The sequence below is a fragment of the Python bivittatus genome, unplaced genomic scaffold (genome assembly GCF_059951505.1).
Source record: "Python bivittatus isolate LINGU-HERP-01145 unplaced genomic scaffold, Pbiv_v1 ctg000840_np1212, whole genome shotgun sequence".
Classification (NCBI taxonomy): Eukaryota; Metazoa; Chordata; class Lepidosauria; order Squamata; family Pythonidae; genus Python; species Python bivittatus.
Genome location: NW_028277113.1, coordinates 1,394,074 through 1,414,684, shown reverse-complemented (window position 1 = coordinate 1,414,684; position 20,611 = coordinate 1,394,074). Strand labels below are relative to the sequence as shown.

General features: G+C 37.9%; 1 protein-coding gene across 2 annotated transcripts in view; it reads right to left on the bottom strand.

The window, feature by feature from the left end:
- BASP1 (brain abundant membrane attached signal protein 1) overlaps positions 1–20,611 on the bottom strand; it is a 65,460-nt gene that overhangs the window by 20,627 nt on the left and 24,222 nt on the right. The window lies entirely within an intron of this gene.

Below are 20,611 nucleotides of genomic sequence, written 5' to 3'. Positions count from 1 at the left end.
ACAAGAGCTCTGGCTATCCAAATCCATAAACCATGACAGCCAAAAGCATGCTTTAACATTTTTCTTTATGTGTAATTTTTTCAGAGCAAAAAACAATTAAGAGAACGTAGACTAGGCAGTCAGATGGAAGTGGGTTTTCTTTTTCCTTTGCTACAAAAATCAATATTTAAAATATGACCAAAATCACAAATACTTGAAAGTCAAACATTTTTAGAATTCTCAACATGGTGAGATCAACCCACATTATACATTTAAGCCAGCCTTCCTCAATGTAATCACTTCCAGATGTAGTGGGACTAGAACTTAATTCACAGCCAACATTTTTATTCATGATTCTGATACATGTGTTTAGATTGCCTGCTTTGCACACTTTCTTCCTCCTCTTATTAAAATAACTAGTTTTTAAATATCTTGACATCTGGGAATTTTTTATGCAAATCTTCCCCAAATATAACACAGTGTAAATTGTTAAACCATTACTTACATTCTTAAGTTTCACAGTATTTTGTTAAGTTCTTTGTATTCTGCATTTAGGAAAAGTGAATCCAAAACACCTTTCTTTAATTTTTTTTTTTTCTTAGAGCTGAGTAGAAGAGCCATTCCTTGGTAGAAGAGCTTAGAAGCTACTTTAGCAGATGAGCAGGCCAGGGTCTGTCAGGAAGCTAATAAACTAACAGCAGCCATTCTAATTCGATTTCAGAGGATCTTTGGAAAGATGGGGATCTGTCATTGAGGAAAGTACTCCTATCTTCAGATCTGTTAACAAGTACATTCCTGGAGGTTTGCCATTCATGCTGAGTTCTTGTGTATACTGGAAACCAACATAATCCACAGCTTTCTTTTGCATTCAAGCTTTCACTTATGCATGATATCCCATTATAGCTTAACTCTGAATGCCAGATTTTCTTCTAGGCTATGGCTGAAACCATGGATTTTGCTTACATCAACAGAAGAAAAGAACATGCTCCTCTCAAGGCAAAGAAACCTAGCCAGAATTTCATGCTTGCTTTGAAATCAGGTAATTTCGGGGTGGGGTGGGGTGGGGGGTCCAACTTCAACCAATGGAGTATCCTATTCTATTCTATTCTATTCTATTCTATTCTATTCTATTCTATTCTATTCTATTCTATTCTATTCTCCCATTGCATTCAGGTAAATTAGATATGGCTTATATTCTTTGTCTGGCATTTCAGGTACTAGGTATCGAATACCATCCATATAAAAGTGTGCAAACACACCTGGGCAATAGAAGAGAACTTGAAATGCCTGGGAAAATATGTGTAATTAAAAAAAAATCTTATACTTTGGTTGCAGTACAAGGTACTGAAGGATTACAGATAGCAGGGGTAACATGGACTTCTGGATGGCATTTGGTTGTCCTTTGCAGTTCACAGCACATTATAACACTGCAACACTTTCTTTCTCTCTTCCAATCCAGATAAGGTTTATTTTCCAGCCCGTTTCTGAACTTCAGATATTACTATTGCTATCTCTCCATTCTATTTCCAATGTGCTTGCACAGTGAATTTCTCAATGATCAGGGCTTGAGAAAACTTCCATTCAAGGAGCTACTTTTGGGGCTTTTTTAGTAGAATTTTATATCATAGCCGCAAGAAGACTACTCATGTAAGTAGTGTGTATGTGTGATGTGTTCATCTGAACTGAAGGAAAGATATTTTGAACTGGTTTCATCTAGTCTATTCTCGTAATGCTCTCCTAAAATGCAGTGCTTAGTAAGTCTCTTGGAGGAATACAAACACAGGTAATTAACAAATATGTGTGCTTACAGTGATATACCAAATCATGAACTAGCCAGGAATGAGGTGGCTTGAAATAGTAAAATGGGTAACAGGCCAAATAGTATTATAATCAAGTTAAATATAGACTAATATTTGATATTATATCTCTGCCCATTTGGGGCACTGTAAGTCTGACAAGGGAGGCTGAATGAGACTGAGAGTGAAGGAAAAGGGAGATAATCTGATCCACAGGACTTTGAGCTAAGTCAGAAGACCTATTTGCTAAACATGCACTTGTGATGCACAGCTACTATATTATATACTGTCTATGATGTAACGTTGCCAAGTGCTGAAATGATGCTTAAACAGATGAATCTGGCCTGATCTAGCCAAGTAGACCAATAGAAAGCAGATCTTCAAGAACTGAGGTACAGAGATCTCAGGGAAGCTTTCAACAGGCAAAGTGTGGATTCTAACAAGTACAGTATTGATTATGTGCCATCAAGTCAGTGCCAACTCTTAGCAACCACATAGATAAATTTTGTCCTTGATGATCTGTCCCTAACCTGGTCCTTCAGGTCTTCCTACGCTGCACCCATCACCACTGGATTAATCCTCCTCCTCTCCTCCTCCTCCTCTTTCCTTCCACCCTTCCCAGCATCAGGGCCTTCTCCAAACAGCTCGGTCTTCATATAATGTGCCCAAAGTAGGATAATTTCAGCCTGGTCATTTGTGTCTTTGTTTGATGATCCATTGTTTGTTTTCTTGGCTGTTCATGGTATTCTCAGGAGTTTTCTCCAATACCAAATTTCAAAAGTGTCAATACTCATTTTATCCTGCTTCATCAAAGTCCAACTTCTACTTTCATGGGGTGTCACAGGAAATACCACTGCCTGCACTATTCTGATCTTCGTTATTATAGAGGCATCGTGGCATCCACAAGTATAGCTGGCTAATATCTCTAGTTAAAGCAATGGCATATCTAACCTCAGAACCTGGCACAGGCTAAGAAATCAGTGAAGAGTTCCAATAGCATTAAACAGCAGTATGGAAGTGTGCGTGTGCATTTAGGCTTTTTTCTCCGGAAATCCCAAATGCTCAGAGGTATCCTTTATACTGAAAATAATTGTTTCAAATGTTGCTTCCTTTATAGGGGAAATAATCAGAGGGAATATTAAAATTTCCTACATACAATCAAACCCAGAGACTTTTTTTTGATGGTCAAACAGTTGGAAAAAACTTATGGAACTTTGTTCTTATATATGGTAACAGCAGCAAGACTTTTATACGCACAGAGGTGGAAGGATAAGACATTACCTACAGTGGAAGACTGGATGGTGACGTTGATGGAGTTAGGTGAGATGGTGAAACTGACGGCTTTGATTTGAGATAAGACATTGTGTAATTTTAATAATACTTGGAAACCTTTTTTGGACTTTTTGCAAGATAGGGAAAAAATGAAATTTTGCTGTATGCATTGGATGATAATAATATGGATTAACAGAAATAATGGAAGTTACGTTTTAAACTTAGAGTAAGAGTTGGATGTATATTGTTACTTATATCTGTTGTGAAGAGGGTCGGAAGTCAATTTTTTTTTTCTGATTTCTTTCTTCTCTCTTTTGTCTTTTACACGTTTTAATCTTTCATACTTATTTCTGTAATTCTTTTTCTTTCTATAGTCTTCTCTTAATACTAGTTTTTATTAGTTTTTATTGTTTTTTTAAAAAAATTAATAAAGTTATTATTAGAAGGCTTGCAAAAAAAAATTAAAATTCAGCCAAATGTATAAGGAATCCAGCAATGAAATGAACTGTAGAAATACAGTGATTCTGACAGCATCTGTTTTATCAGAGCTGACAGTAATAAAAGGATATTAAGTGTAATAGTCACATGGTGACATAAATCCAGTGGAACAGAACAAGTAACAGAGTATGGGCAATTGATATATCCTTCCAAAGCAGGAATGGATGGTGTGACTAATACTAATGTGAATGTTACTCCCCTACTAGGTGATTTTTAAAAACTCAGTCATAACATTAAATGCATGACTTTTAAACTGAAGTTAACTTATTAGACACAGCTCATATTTCAGTTTTCAGGTCACTTGAGCCTCATGTATTCTTTAGTTCTGCTTAGTTTTCAATTGGCATTATCAGCAGTTCATGAATCATAAATATTCCAAATGTGAATACCAACTGGAGGGGATATGATATTGTGGGGTTTTCAGTGGTTCAGGTTTCCTTGATTTTTTAGTGGTTCCAATTTTCTTAAGGCATTTTAATGCATGTTAGCTCTGATGTGCTAGAAGAACTAATTCCATTGACCTTGGATACATGAAACATCTGGATAATTATAAAAACATAGAAATAAAAACAAATAATTATGTATTCTTAACCACAAAGCAATGTATACAATGGATCCTTACATTTTTCAGTCATCCTCTTAGCTGAGATCCATATGAAATTAGATCATCTGAAGGAGTGACCATACACTGACTCATATTAGGAATTTTAGCTAAAAATTGGCTCTGCTGAATTCTTTCAAGCCTGTGATTTGGTCATTTTACTAGCCAAGAACTCCCTTCAATCTGTATTATGCAGAGCAGCTTTTTCCAACCCTCCAACTGTGTTGGGCTAGAATAGCTTTCCTATTTAAGGCATAATACCTTTCATTTAGTCTCCTGCTTTCTATAGAAGGTTTCACTGGACTCTCTCCCACACTTTAAGAAAGAGCAAAAGGTTACAAGATCACATGGTAGTTTTGGGTCTCACTGCTAATATGCATTTTGGCTGCATTCCTCCACCATCTGCATATTTAGCAGAATGTGAGGGAGGATATATTGTAGGAGGGTGCCCATGGCGAGGCCACAAATAGGACAAGAGAGGAGCAGCTAGTAACTAGAGGCACGCCATGCACCACTGTTGATAAGTAGCCATTGTTGGTATGTAACCATTGATAGTCTGCTTTTCCACAATTTAAGTAATCACCTTTTAAAGCTATGTCAGCTTTCCAAGATCTTGCACTAACAACTCTCTTCTAATCTTATTACCTGAGTGTCACTTAAATGGAAGTATCTTCTAGGTCTTCCTATATGCAGAGAGCTCCTCAGCACATCTGACTTGGCTCAGAAATCTTTCTTTCCTCATGTTTTGTATGCCATTTAAGGCACAGAAGCCCCAGACTAAAGGCAGCATTCCTTACCGTGCCCTCTACCAGATTCATAGGATGGCCTTGGCCTTATTGATTCAATTCTGAATCTGAAAAATGGAAAAATCCGGACCTGCCTCATAGTTCTGCTAGGGAGATGAACAATATTAAGGATTATTAATGAAAAAAGGCATAGGAAGTATTCATAATAATTTATTTATAGTCTGAAACATTGCTTTCTTAGCTCTGCTCCTTATGAACTCCAGTCATGAATTTGTTGAAGTCTGTGGGAGAATTAAATGTCTCTGTAGGCAGAATTAGGCCAAAAAGTAAGTCCTCTGACAATTTCTTCTGTATGCCCAAATCTGTGCCTAGTTTCTAAATTTAAAGTTAATCCTCTTTCAAACCAAGTATTTCTTTAAAAAAGAAAAAGCAGGACTGCACAAACCTTCTAATCTTGCTAAGGCACCATGGACTACATTTTTCAAAGTCCATAGAAAAACTGTACTAATGCCAATCCAAGATTTATATTTTCCTCTCACAAATGGCAGTAAATGCATTAAAGTAAGCCCACAAAGATCAGATAAGGAAGTGAGAAGGGAAGCACTAAGAGTGGAATGACATTCTTGTGGTTTCTGAACATGATAGATTGGAGCATAGTGTTGGTCTACTTCAGAGGAGGAGGAATGTTGGGAGGGAATGAGATTTTGACTGGTCCATTTCTTCCCTATCTTCATCTTCTCCTTCAGGTCAGGATGGAAAAGGAAAAGGTAGAGATATGGGTTCTGCTAATTAATTTACCACAGGAAACTGCCTCCAATTATTTTTTTAAAGCTGTTTTTAATGTGGAGGGAAAGATGCCAAGAACAAGACAAAACAAGGTGGTCATAGCTTAGCTGAACAGCATATGCTCTCTATTCAGATGGCCTCATTTGGCTATGGACACTTTGGCTCAAGAATCAATTTTATTCCAGAACAAGTGGCAGAGCCAGAGGTTAGAACAAATATAATGCCCAGCAGAGTACAGAGGATGACACTACAAGGATGAAGATACAGATGAGACATTAGGAAGGACTTCTTGATAATAAGAGCTGTCAATCAGTGGAATAGGCTACTGCATGAAGTGGCTTCTTCCCCTTCATTGGAGGCTTTCAAACAGAGGCTGGACAGTCATCTATTAGGGATGGCACAATGAATCCTGCAGTGTGCAGAGGGTTAGACTTGATGACCTCTTATGTCCCTTCCAACTTTATGATTTTATGAATATGAATCGTGTATTTTATACATGTTGATTAAATTAAAGAAAATTGTTCCCAGACAATTGTCAATACCTACAGTACTTGATTTCCAAATCATTACTAGCAGGCTGCCTTAGATGGTTACCTGAACATTGGCTAATTTAAAGCATTAGTGGAAATACACCATAAGCCAAAGAATTCCCACTTCTTGCACAAACCATCATCTGAGCATCCCTAGTATCTTTTATTTTGACCATTTTATCTCCATTGGGTACAGGGATCTTGGTACCGCTACCAACATACCTGATGTTTCTCTTCATATCTTGAGATTAAATGGCAGATTATTTTGTCCAGTCACAGCTTCAAAGCTACATTATCCTCTGTACTCTTTGTTCTGAATCCTATACCAACCCTTGAGGCAAGGTGCTTAGTTGTCCTGTTTTTTCTGTTTGGTACCAGTATGTTTGTGAATTTTACTCAGCTATAAGATTTCCTCAAGGTTCACCTGGTCTTCAAAATCATTCTTTTGACCCTTTTTTCATACTCTGAGCTCTGGTGTACTCTTCTCATATTTCCAATGGCATGGTTCACCATTTATTTTTCTTGCACTACTTTTCTGTGTGGTTTTCCTATAGAGATCCACTACATACACAGACATAAAGCTATGCCTTTTGGCATAAAACCCAGTTCCATGCATAATGCAACAGAAGTTGCCTGCTTCTAATTTTAATTCTGGTGTTGTGAAAGGGACTGAAATCTATGCTTGAACAAAAATTGTGGAGATCAAACAGGATATTGAGAGCACCTCAGGAAGCTGCTATCAAACACTTTTCCACCAGGTACAGCCAAGTCTGTTTAAACCAACTTGTTGGAAGCTCCAGTGACACTTCACTCAAACTTCTCAACACTGTGCAAATACCTTTAGTGTCAGCACTGCGCATTCATAGGTCATCCAAAAACTCTGTACAACAGTATTCTCCAGGTTGTCTAAATGTCTGAAGACTTTTTTTTGACTCTTTGAAAATCATGACTAGAGGCTAAGGGATTATGGTGTAGACTCTACCTGTGGTGAGTTTTTGAACTCATCACGCTTGTCAGTAAATGAGTTCTTTTATGCTCCCGTTAGCCTAAATCAATATTTTTGCCCCTTTTCTATTTGTGCTTTTTTTTCTTCTTTTTTTTTGTCTTGCCATTTTCATACAACTTTCTTCTGCTGATTATCTGGCAAGTGCTAACTTTCTCAATCTCTCCTTTTCTTTATTAAATGCTTATATATATGCCTGTGTGTGTGTGTGTGTGTGTGTGTGTGTGTGTATGTTAGGGATTATTTATTTGTCTATTTATTTCATTGGTTTTAGAAGCCACCTGATTCCCAGATGTCTTTTGGAAGCTTACATTTTAAAAGGAGGAATAATAAAATGAAAAGAAAAAAGAAACCCATACTATACGTCTGGTGAAAGGCAAAACCAGCACACCACGGAAAAAGGCAACAGACTCTTGATAAGCCTCCTTAACCCCAAATCTGTGAGCAAAGCTAGAGACTTTCGGAACTGCTGTAGGGTGGGAGCCACGTGGGATGGTCCAGCCTATCATCTGTTTGGATAGGGTGCATGACATCAGGAGAGGCTCTCCCCACCCCCTACCCCACCCCAAGTAATATCTATCATCCATGCCATGGAGAAGATGGGAAGCCATCACCTTCTAACTCATCCTGCGTGGAGAAAACCCTTCCGTGTAGGACAAGCATTGCCAGATCTTGCTGATTAGGACCCTTTGGCCAGTGCAGTAGGGAGCATCCCTATCTGACTTGCTTGAGGAAGGTTCCACTATCAAGGAAGGTGCCAGGCACCTGCAATGGAATCAGTCTCACAGGTGTTACAAGAGAAATGCTGACAACGTTATCCTACTTGCCCAGCATTATACCCTTTAAGATAAGTTCATACTATGTGAGAATCAAGGGCGTATGGTAACCCAGGAAATGTCTATTTGTTAAATGTGTGGCTATTAGCCAATTTTTACAAAGCTTTTGTGTCCTAATACAAGGGCAGGGAGCTTAAGTCTATAGTCCAGTTATGGAGAAGAACTTTGAACTCATATCTGCAAAGTCCAGGCCTGTTCTCTGGTTGCCACTACAATGAAATGGAATCAATTCAAAATTTGTCTCAGCAGAGACAAGGTAAACTAATTGGGTTGTCGAAAGAATAATAGGATTGCTTTCATAAAAAGCTAAGAAAAACAATACCAGCAGAAATGTCCTTTTTTATATTGTCAAAATAAAACAGAACTGTGCTAATTCAGGCTCCCTGCCCTATGCGCATACTGGAAAGCAACTGCATGCAGATATCCATGCTTTTATTTATTTTGCAATACATGTCACTATTAAAACAAAAAACAAAAATGTGTATGCAGGCACATATGCACAAAACTTATCACAACTGAGAAAACGCATTGCAAAAATGTAAATATAATTTTGTGTAAAAAAAATTGCACATTGCAAGATAGGAGCATATGGACACCCTCCAAATTGCAAGCAGATGTAGAAATTAAATGATACAAATATAAGAAAGAAAGAAAGAAAGAAAGAAAGAAAGAAAGAAAGAAAGAAAGAAAGAAAGGAAGGAAGGAAGGAAGGAAGGAAGGAAGGAAGGAAGGAAGGAAGGAAGGAAGGAAGGAAGGAAGGAAGGAAGGAAGGAAGGAAGGAAGGAAGGAAGAAAAAGAAAGAAAAGGGAACAAGTGACATTAGACTTGACGGATTCACCTAATGTGAAAAGCTACTATAATCCTGTTTGCATCCGGTCTTCCTAACCAGCAGCCAGCTCAGTTTTGCAGCATCGGTTGCAACTACAAACAAGTTTGCATTTTTCCTCTTCCAAGACGAATGGCTCCTCAATGGTAATCAACTCAGGCAGCTTGCTTGCTTAAGTGGACTGCCATCCCATCTCCTTATCCATATTCTGAGCCTTGTATTAGGGAAGGGGAAAAACATCAACACCTTCAGTAGATCGGTGTTGTAATGTAAAGACATTATTTTGCAAAAACCAAAAAAAAAATTGCAATCAAGAAAATTGAGCCATTGTGCTGCCACAAGGGAGAAAAAGAATGGTAAGACCCAGTATCAGATGCTTTCCTTATGGCATGGCTTACTGTGAATAGCTTTGGAGGAAAAGGAGCATTTCTTGAATGCTGACCTTTCACCTTAGTTCGGAAATTATATCATGAGGGCAATCACAGTTTTCCTGTTCTGGTCATAAAATTACTGCCAGAGGACTGGAATGTGTGGAATGTATTCCAAAGTACAGCACCCTAGGGAGCAATCCTAAATGTAACTATTACTGCTGGTGGATAGCTGGGAGCAGAGAGTAGCATTACCTACATTCCAAGCATTCTGATGCCACAACATTAACTGATTGCCACATTAACTGACACAGGATCAGCCTAAGGCCAAGGGCCTTTTAAAAGGAAAATTTAACAGGAGGGAGAAAAGAGATTTTAAAAAGTGTGATAAGTGCAAAATGGGATTTATTGACAATAAGGTAAAACCCTAGACCTTTCAGGCTACAATAAGCTCAGTCAGAAAATCTTTTACAGGAGCTGTGCTTTTGTACATAAGCTTCTTTGAATTAAATATCCCTCCATGAAGAGCTTATCCTAGCTTTGAATGAGTTGCGTTCCTGCTTTGTGAATAAATTCCAGTTTGCACCAATTTTCTTTTGATCTATATTGATTCAGTGTTACACACATACAGTGCTACAGATCAAAACAAAACATCTCTACAATGAAATATTATCACATAATTCCAGCTTGGTCATCCTAAGTCTTTTCAGGCCATTCCCTGGCATCCAAACTGGTGATAAATAATTTGCTCAAATCTTTTCTTGCTTGTGCCTTTTTGGGGGCTAAGCAAAAAAGACTCCTGGAACAGCAACATTCATTTTCCATTTTACTTTTAAATGGTGAGATGTCCACAACCCACTAAAATAATGATTGTTTGATTAATTTATAAAGCAGGAATGAGATTCATGTTTTGCATCAAAAAGTGAATAGGGAGGAGAGCAAACTGACCTATTCCTTACTTCTTCTTATTGCATTTGACCACTTTGGAAGCCTTATTTCTCTTGAAAGGAAGTCTGCCTAGAGAAGCAGCATAGCAAAGTGAGCCTCACACCAATGTTATGACTAAAACGACAGCCACATGAAGCACGTATCACAAAACACCGTCTTTGATCCAAATCAGATGTGACACATGCCATCCAGCTTGGTGTTAAATAAATATTGTTAAACAAATAACTGTTGTGGGGTAGAGGGAAGGAAGGAAGTCTGTTCAGATCAGAACCACAGCACTGTGAAAGGGGATCTTTAACCTGTTGTCCAAGTACTGTCCCAGTTAGAATAAAGACCCACACGAGAAACTCCACTAGTGACTTTTTTCCTTTCACAATATTCTTGTTCACACTGTGGTGCAGGATTATTTAAACCCCTTACCTATCACTCCCCAAACATTTCTGTGTAGTTTCCCGGCTCTCAGAATTCAACAGTGAACATTTTTCAGGGCATTAGCATAGGTTTAGCAAGACAGGATGCCAGTGAACTAAAATTAAGCATCTAAAGTTTCAGCTATACAGATTTAAGATCACGGGAAAAAAAGAACCGTCAAAAAACTGCAGCTGAAGTTTACACTTGACAGAGAAAGAGGAACTAAAAAAAATGAAAGTGTCCATAAAAGGAAATTCGTTCGGTGCCTGCACAAATTTGACCCTAGCTCTTTAATTCATATAGCTTCAACAAGTAACTGCAGAGTGCATGTGGCAGTGCCCGTGGTTCTACTGAACAAAAGGCTGGTCCAAGTATTCACTGTACCTGCTTACACAAGTACAGACAGCATTAGCCATCTGGCCTCCTGACCTATCCATGCCCCAGTCTCACCCAAATATTTAAACGTTTGAAAACAACGTTTTCAAGCAGCTGACAAATCACATTGCAGCTGCTGCTAGCTTTCTGAGCTGTCTAAGAGAAAATGCCTTCCAAATGCACAGTGAGAATTATGGGAACCTATTCTAGGCGTAACAGCAGGAACATGGTTAGAGTCCTTGGGACAGAACATCTGGCAGTAGTTAGAAAGGATCCAATGGTAGAGATTTAGAGTCTGGGTGGCTTGGGGGGCGGGTTGTCTCTTTTTTTGAAACAGACTCAAAGCCTTTGACCAGGGAGTCTGAAATTGAGTCCATTTTGCACTGTCTTCTTATCCAGAGTTGCATAAAGCACTTTGTTGCAAAAATCTGTAAAAACCCTCCATCTTCATCCATTTAATGACCAAAAAATTTTATTTGTATAATACAAAAATGTATTTCCTTGATAATATGATATAATTTTATAGATATGTATCTTTGATGCTACATTTCCTCTCAAGCCTATAGAAACAGCTGTATACATCTATCAAGTCAATTTTCACAAATCCAATATATCCACAAACACAATTTCTGTCTATTCTTGACGCAACTGTGAGGTCAAACATTGTTTTCCATATTAAAGTTTTGCTTGGTGTAAACTGGAAAGCATCAGTTTCATCTGGTTGCAATTTTGATTATCAAGAATAAATGGAAATATTTGCCAGAGGCAAGGCAACACCCCTTCCCCAACCTGAGCATTTACTAAAGTAGTAGAACTGCCAGGATGCTTGAGAACTAACTTCCTTCCTTCTTCTGTCTCTCTGTCTCTCTCTGTCTCACATACTGATACACACACACACATGCACTCCTCCAGTTTTCTGCAATTGCTTGAAAGACTCTTAGGCCAAGACTGTGATTAATGAGACATAGCCTCTCTCTTTCCTAGTTTATAATTTTTTTATAGACTAGGCAAATTATTGAATCTCACTTCTCAGTAACAAAAAAATTGAAAGTTTATCCTTTTAAAAGATATTCCAAATATTCCGAAAGTAATATGTCGCAGTGTGGATACTTATCTAAAACATACTTAGCTTGCCATACATACAACTATCATAAATAATCTTGTAGCACAACACACTCTGCCTAGGATCAGCCCTGTCTTTTCCAAGCAGCTTTTGAAACATTTCTCATAGTCCAATACATATGGTAACCAACTCAAAAGGCCCATAACATCAGTGTGCCACTAACCTGAATTAGTCCTTGCTTTATGTAAAATAACATAAGTACATAATTTGCATTGTTTGTGCAATATATGATGCATGCAATGTGACCCCACCACACACATTTGGCCCTCCCAGAAATGCCAGTGAATGGGATAACAGCTGATACTACACAACCAATGTGAGATACAGTAGCTCCCTGCTGACATTACTGAAGAAAAATGAAAAATAGCATGTGGGAGCTCTCTGAATAACTACATGGACCATTCACAAAAAACAGTTTTGTGGCTGGACCCTTGGGTGCTAAGAAGATACCAGTGATTTGCTATACAAGATGTTTAGCATAATTGGTCACAAACTATCTAGCATATTTGGAATATTTGGAACCTGAACCTATGGATTTACCTTTCACTAATGTATGGGGTAGTGTATTATATTACCAAATACACTATTTTGTATGTTGAATATCAGCTTCAGTTACTTCTCTTCCTCATGGCAAAGGATCATTAGAAAGCAAGTTAATGTTTGTTTTAAAAAAAACATTGATCTTTTAATATAAACATAGACGGTTTCAGATCCTGGCATGCAGATATAGTTGGGAACCATAACAATGGCAGACAGCAGCTGATACTTTTAAAAATGCACAAGGCAGTATGTAACATAAAACAGATCTCTACTGTTTGAAAAATCTAGCTTGCTTGTTACTATATTTGCAGAGCAGGTTAATGTCCTACAACTGCTGGAACTAAATGATCCATAAGAAGTGTCACAAACGTGCAAAAAAACCCAAAACCTGGTAATCTGAACTGAAGAAATCAGGTGATCCAAAGTGAGACAATATCATTGAAAGAAGTAACAATAACCTTCGGCTAAATTACCATTTTGAAAATGCCTGAACTGGTTGGACATGTACATGTTTGCATTTTTAGCTTAAAAGTAATCCCAAAGATTTTGGTTTAAAAAAATGAGACTTGAAAAATTTTACCATTGTTAATAATGGTGCCAACAAAACCACAGTTAAGGCTGATGGAAAGAATGAGATGGCAGAGGCTGGAAACAAACATATTTGAACTTGCAGCTCATTCCAGATCAGGCTTATTAATTCGAACTCCACTAGCCCTCAGAATTGTTCATTGTGAGAAAAGAGCTTCCATAGCTGCATTTATAATACAAGGTTTAAGAAAAGTTGGTTCATCATTCATCGATTGGTTAAGGACAGCATCTGGCTTGATTCCACCATAATATTTTATCCAAATACATCACTGCTAATGTTGAAAACTGGTCAGACGAGGTGATCTTGCAACACATTTTTCACAAGAATAATCTCTTCGCCCATCCTTGAGAGTTGATTATTAATACTGTTGTTTTTAAGAACAGCTGAGCAACCCCAATGAGTGAAATAATTTACTAGAGGGAAATGGTAGACACATCAGCATTAAAGCACCTCACAGAACCATTTGTTATCATTGGAAGATTTCATTATGGTTTCTAAAGAACTTTTTCCCACTAAAATCAGGAATCAAGCTGCCTTTGACAAATTGATTTTGGAGGTGGGGATGGATGAACATTACTAACCCATTTTAGATGTCTGTTTTATTGATAACTTTTTTTTTCCTTCTAGAAAATTCAAAATTACAGTAATATCTGTCCACTTATTTACTTCAGAAATATGTTTCAATTCAGTTTATTTCAGGCTATCTTTTTTTTTTAACTGGGTCTTTAACTGGCAGCCTGAACTGCAGATAACAGGCAGAAGCTCTTTCCAAACTATCCTGTCTTTTGAAACGTTCCCAGAGTGTGATTCTTATTTCAAGTCCTAAATCAAATGGAGAAAGTATTTCACTGGACTATTGTATCAGTTTCTGGCAGATTGTGAAGAAGTATGTGATTACAGTTGTCACTCATTGTGAAGGAGGGGGAAGACAAGGCCAGGTATTGAGTGTGCCAGATTAGTGATGTATAAAGGTTAAAATTTTGGACCAATTCCCAGAATATTTTGAGTAGACATATTTATGAGGTCATAGTGAACATGTTTGACTATTGCACCCATATGTTCATTAAGAAGCTCAAAAACATCAGTCCCTACATTGCTGCATGTAACATAACTGTATCTTTGCATTATTCATCTGTACGTCTATTCCATATACTCTACTGAGCCAGAATAAATAGCTACTTTTTTTTAAAATAAAGGGGAAAAAATGAAAATGGAAGTGAAGTTGCATCCAAAGAACAGCTTCTAAAACACGGACTGACTACCTTTTCAGGCTGAGACACCACCATGCAATTTTATTACTATGCACCTCACCTGCAAAACACTGACTGAAAATTTCTCTGTTGTTTATGCTGAGATCTCTCATGACAACACCAAAATTCCTAAGATTTTGCATTAAGATTTCCACATTCTTTCATAAGACAACAAAAGATTTTGTACTCTCATCCAAGATGTTGGGTGAAATTGCCAATGTCTTAGAAAACTGGACAATCTTGCAAGACATCAATATTTTTATTTTTAAATATATTTAATTTGCATTTCCGCTTAACATGAGGGTTGCAGTGTTATTCTGAGAAGAATGTAAATTCCAGGGACCTTTAGGTGCCATTTTACTGATCTCTGATCAAGGTGTTCTAGCAGGAAAGTGATGTTTTCCATTGGAAAAGCAATAAACACCTCCTATATTAAACATTCTATGTTGCGTGGAGAAGACGCCGGAGAGAGGCTGGTGGCCTGAGTGGCTCCAGTTGGCCCACTGCAGGACCATCCCTCCCATCTGGCCAAGGGATTCTGTGCCTCCATGGCTATTTCTGGTTTACCTGCTGGAAACAACAGAGCCCCACCCAGCACCTAATTTTTTGTTTGTTTGAGGGAATATCAACTTTGGGGAAAACCTTGTGGATGTTCCCAGTTCTATTAAAAAAGGCCGGGGGAGGGACCAACTGTCCTAGGCTGCAGCCAAACTCTGGCAGCTCCTCCAGTAGTTGCTTTCACAGTGCCTGCCTTCTCCTCATCTGAATGCCCCACTTCACTACACTATCCCTCTGAATGAAAGTATCAAATGATCCATTTTCTCAGCCCCAAAGTGCTGTTGCCTTTCAGTTATTTATTTATTACATTTATATGCTGCCCGACTCCCAGCAACTCTGGGCAGTTTACAAACTGGTAAAAACATTTAAAAACAAAGAGACAACAAACACCAAAAGAAAAATAAAGATTGCAGAAATGACCAAACTGGATGGGAGCAAAGCAAAAAGGAGCTTCAATCACACTCCCCAAAGGACTGGTCAAAGAGCCAGGTCTTCAGGGCCCTTCGAAACACCAGTAGGGTGGGGGCTGTTTGAATCTCGTGGGGAACCTAATTCCAGACAGAGGGCAGGCACTGCGACTGAGAAGGTGCACTTCTGGGGTCCTGAGAGATGACATTGTTTAATCAAAGGAACCCAGAACAGCTAACTCTGCCAGATTGGAAAAACAAACAAACACCAAACGAAATTCAAGTTTATCTTGTCTGTAGTGCTCTTATTTTAATTGGACAATGAGAACTGAATAAGAGATTTTGAGGACTTCTGTCTAAATCACTGGGTTTGGCTAAATTTACATGGATATGAAATATCTTTCATTCAGCCAGGATTACCCAAAAAGTGTATGATGTGGAATGGTAAGCATACAATTCTGTGGTGCTTGATCATTTACAGAGAATTATGAATATGGTTGGTTGATGTCTAATACTGCCATGACAAACAATTCTGTTCAGCTCTCCTTAATGATACCTGAAGTGCAAATACTGCACAGAGCTGCATCCCATGGAGGCACATCAGTATGGCCACTGTGATGCTATATTAACATGGCCACTCTGATGTTGCATCAGTTTGGCTACTGTGAAACTACCCTTCAGTGAGGGAGGGAATCATGATGACTGAGAGTCATCCCACAAACTAGTTTTCTAGAGATCCAGTAGTCACAACAAATGTATATACTTCCTCTAATACTGAGACAATATGCAACTGACAATCTTCCCAAGAACTGGGAAACAATAGTTCTATAAGAAACATCTGGTGCATATCAGCCAGTGGGCACAGTTCACTGAAGTTACTCTACTTAAGTTAGATAAATTGCTAAGCAAAGGGGTAGGATGAAATTTTCAGTATCATGAAGAATGATGTTAGATCTACAAAGTTAAGTTACTGTATCCAATAACTCATTGTATCAAAACACATCACTGTACAGAATAGCAATTTTAACTAAGTTTCCATGTGATTGCTGATAAGGTTGTCCAAGACTCTTGGTTTTTATAAAAGCCATTACAGCATGACAAACCTTTTCAACTTAGTCTTTTTAATTACAGTTATTGGTTATTATTTATTTTGCTGTTTATTTGTTCTATGTGATGCACCGTTGTGATGGCATCTTATCAGAAAGATGGTATTAAAATAGTAATAATAATTATGTGTTAAGTCAAAGCCAGATTTTGGATGCAACATACAATACATTTGGTTGGCAAATCAGGGATATTGTGTGACAGGTTATGATGAGTAGACACGTAATTATAATGATCTTTGCACATGTATCTGTTCTTGTAATTGTGGGTTCAAGTCCTGCCTTGACACAAACTTCTACTATGCTCTGGGGCAAGCCACTGTTTCTTCACCTGAAATCCTCATCTTAAAAATCCACATAAGCTACTTTATACAGTTCTTATATGGACAAACCACTGAAGGCTATAAAACACTTTGCAGATGAAAATAAACTACAGAAATGGTACTTATTCCTAAAGAGTTGTCCTCTAGATTGGTATAAATTGAAATACACAAAAGTTAGGGGAATTTAGACAGATAAAGGTTTATTAGGTATCATGTGTTACAGTTATTATCACCAGTAGTGGTTTTTTTGTCATTCTTTTTAGCCATTTTTAAAAAATATTCACAAACATTTCAGTCAAGAACAAACTCCTACCCTATCCCCCATGTTTTCAGAATTCATAAATCTTCATTTTGGGATTGCCTAAAGCTTCCTTAATCAAGTAATAAAGTAAGGTAATAACTCTTTATAATCTTTAAAACAAATCTGTATCAAAAAAACCCCACAGTACTGGAGGGCAGGGCATTCAAAGTATAATATAATTACTTTTCAACATTGCTGGGGTGGGGGAAAGGGACAGAGAGAAAGAGAGCCATCAGCAGAGCAAACCAAAACCCTTCAAATGGTTGAGAGACCATCACATGTGTTGAGGGTGCAGTTCTTCTGGCAATAAGGCAGCCCATTCCAGAGTACCCCGGTACTCCAGTTTGCCTCAGAAACCTCCAAAATTTACACATATAGCCAGCAGCGTTCCTACTTGCTGTAAGCTTAGAAACCAGGACTCCAGGGATATGTTTGAGGTATTGCTTTATTGCCCTTCAAATGCCCATGGACCAGCACCCTGAAGTAAGCCAAGCTAGACCTGGCATAGTTATTTTATTCTCCATTGGGGTCAATGGATGGGATTTTTTTAAAGCACTGGGATAGATAATATCCAGTAGCTACCCAACCACAGTAAGTTGGCAATTTTAGGAAAGGGTGGCTACTTAATTGGGTATAAGAACTGTCAATCAAAGCATAGTAGCACAAGGTACCCCCTCCCAGTTTATATTCTGGAGAAAGCAGAGAACCGAGAAGAGAGGGATTTGGGTGGTGTGGGTGAAAGGACAGGTCTGAAGGAAGCTCTGATTCCTGGCCCTAGGAAAACCTCCATCTACCAGAGCATTGGGTTTATGAATATATATATTGAGTGCCAGGGAAGGCAAGAATTGACAGATTATAGATAACACTGTAATATTAAGTGAACCAGTTTGCAACTCATTTTAAGTTATTTAATAAAGGTTAATTGTATTCCCTGTTTCAACATCAAAGAGTTTATGTTCTATATCTTCTCCATGTTTCATCCAACATGGCCACTAAAAATACTGTATTCCCACAATAAAAAACATTGGGATTACGCTGTAATGTTTTTACATGGCCCTTTCTTAATCCCAATGAGGAGATCAAATAGCCAAATATCACCAGTTCAGTACATTCTGACATAATTATCTCCTCTGTGTGATTGAATCAACTTTTCTGTCATTATTCCAAGAAAAAAAAATACAACAGCCAGAAGATTCTAGCAAGCACGATCAAAAGAAGGGTCACACTCACAGAGTTTTAATATTGGAAAATAAATGTTCAATGCTGCTGAATTGCTAGTTTGTATCTGATAATCAGTATGGGAGAATATTCAGAGCAGGCATAATTAATTTCAAGCATGTATACACATACATTGCCAAAATGGATACTGATTTATTTCCTAGAATACAGCTAAGTTTTGTAAAAACATATACAGTATCCAAAGAGCACATTTCCAAATTGCTAACATACAATGAAGGGAGGACTAAAGCTTTAGTAAATGCCATGCCTACTTCAGTGCCAAAGAGTACAGGTTAAACTAGCTGTTTAATAATACATGGCTTCAAAAAGATTTCTCTGAATCAGGGAAAGATAACTGGAATTGTCCACTTTCACAGCAATAGACCAGGCAGAAGAGTTTGCAGACAAGCAATTTCTTTCTTGTACCAACTTCAGGTTTCACAGCAACTATAATCTCTTTCAGTTTGACCAGCTATGTTTGCATACTGCAATGCTTTTAGTAACTTTGCTACTTCACAGATTTCTTGCTTTAATACATTTTTTCAGTCTACCATTAAGGAAAAACTATGTGGTATTGTTATCATTATAAACCATACAGAAAAGGAAAAAGGAAAAAAGGAATTATATTGGGCAGAACAATTAGGTTTTTAACAAAGAGATCAAATGATATTTATTTATTTATTTATTTATTTATTTATTTATTTATTTATTTATTTGCTGCATTTATATGGATGCCCAACTCAAACAATGTGATTCTGTATGGTATACAAAAATAATCAAAAACAAATGCAAAAGAAAACAACATACCGCATTAAAAATGAACTAAAATAATAAAATGGCAACCAAACCAAAAATATACTGTGACTCATCTGACTGGAAACTGTTCATCCCAAATCAAAGACCTGGGAAAAGAACCAGGTCTCAACTGCCTTTCTGAAGTTTTGGAAGGTCCAGGCCAGGCATATATAAAGGAAAAAATCATTCCAAAAGGCAGGGGCCACCACCAAGAAGGCACATATCTGATATTATATGAGGGGACATTATGTCAGCTCAACAAGGTAGACCAGACTAAGAAACCAGTGCCATGTATGTCAGGAATACTTTTAGCATTACAGCTATAGTAACAGAATCTTGCAAGTCTGAATGTGTTTCCCCCTACCTCACTTTATCTTCATATGAACTAGGGAGGGGATTGTCTGAGATGTTTTCTCAAGTAATTTTCTTGGCCTGGGCTCAAGCCGCTCTTATCTGATTGTTGTCTTGGTAGCAGCTCTGCTCTCTACATTGCCCCCTACATATTGTTTCAGTGAGACCTGGAGTGTGCCCACTCTGTTGGAGCATGTGAGATGGGCAGACAGTCTTGGAAGCTGGCAGTCATGCAAATAAGCCAAATCCTATGCCACACAGAGCTTTATAGATGATAAGCAGCACCCTGAATTGTACTCAGAAGCCTACTGGGATCCAGTGGAGTTCATGAAGCAAAAGTATCATGTGGGCATAGTTAGGGACCCCCATAATCACTGTGCTACTACATTCTGGACCAAGTGAAGCTTCTGGATGGTCTTTGATTGTATTTCAAAGTTTGGGAATAAGCAATAAGGCTTAGGATAAATAAATACTGTATATCCAAACGTATTAATGATCACACACTGAGCTGTTCTATAAAACACTGAGAATGAAAATGTCAGAAGAAGATTTCTTTCTGAAGTAAATTCAGCAAGGAGCACACTCAGGTTCATTTAGCACCGATGGATTCAGCCTATCAAATACAGAAGTCCATTTCTGAAACACACTAAGTTAGAAACAGATGCTTTATAAAATAATGTTGTGCTAGTAGTAATGTTAGATGGCGATTCTTTTAAAATAGTGGAAGCTAGCAATTTATAGTATTTGCTAGTTCATCCAAACAAAACAAAACAAGCTATCTGGCATAAGAAGAAAAAGCTCTACTGGATCAGATCAAACATCTCCATAAGTCAGCATCCTATTCATCGCAACATTTAGGTACTAACAAGCTACAAGCAGGAAAATATTGTTTGCCAATAATGATATTTATGAGCATATTGGTGGTAGCAACAGCTACAATCTCTGTGGTAGAAGTGGGCTTCCCCTCTCCCCCAGGGTGGTGCTTCAGGGGGGCCTAGAAAGGATGATTGTGACACAATGACATCACCAGAGTGGGCAAGGCTGAATGTATTAAATGGGAAAAAGTAGCTGTATGTTT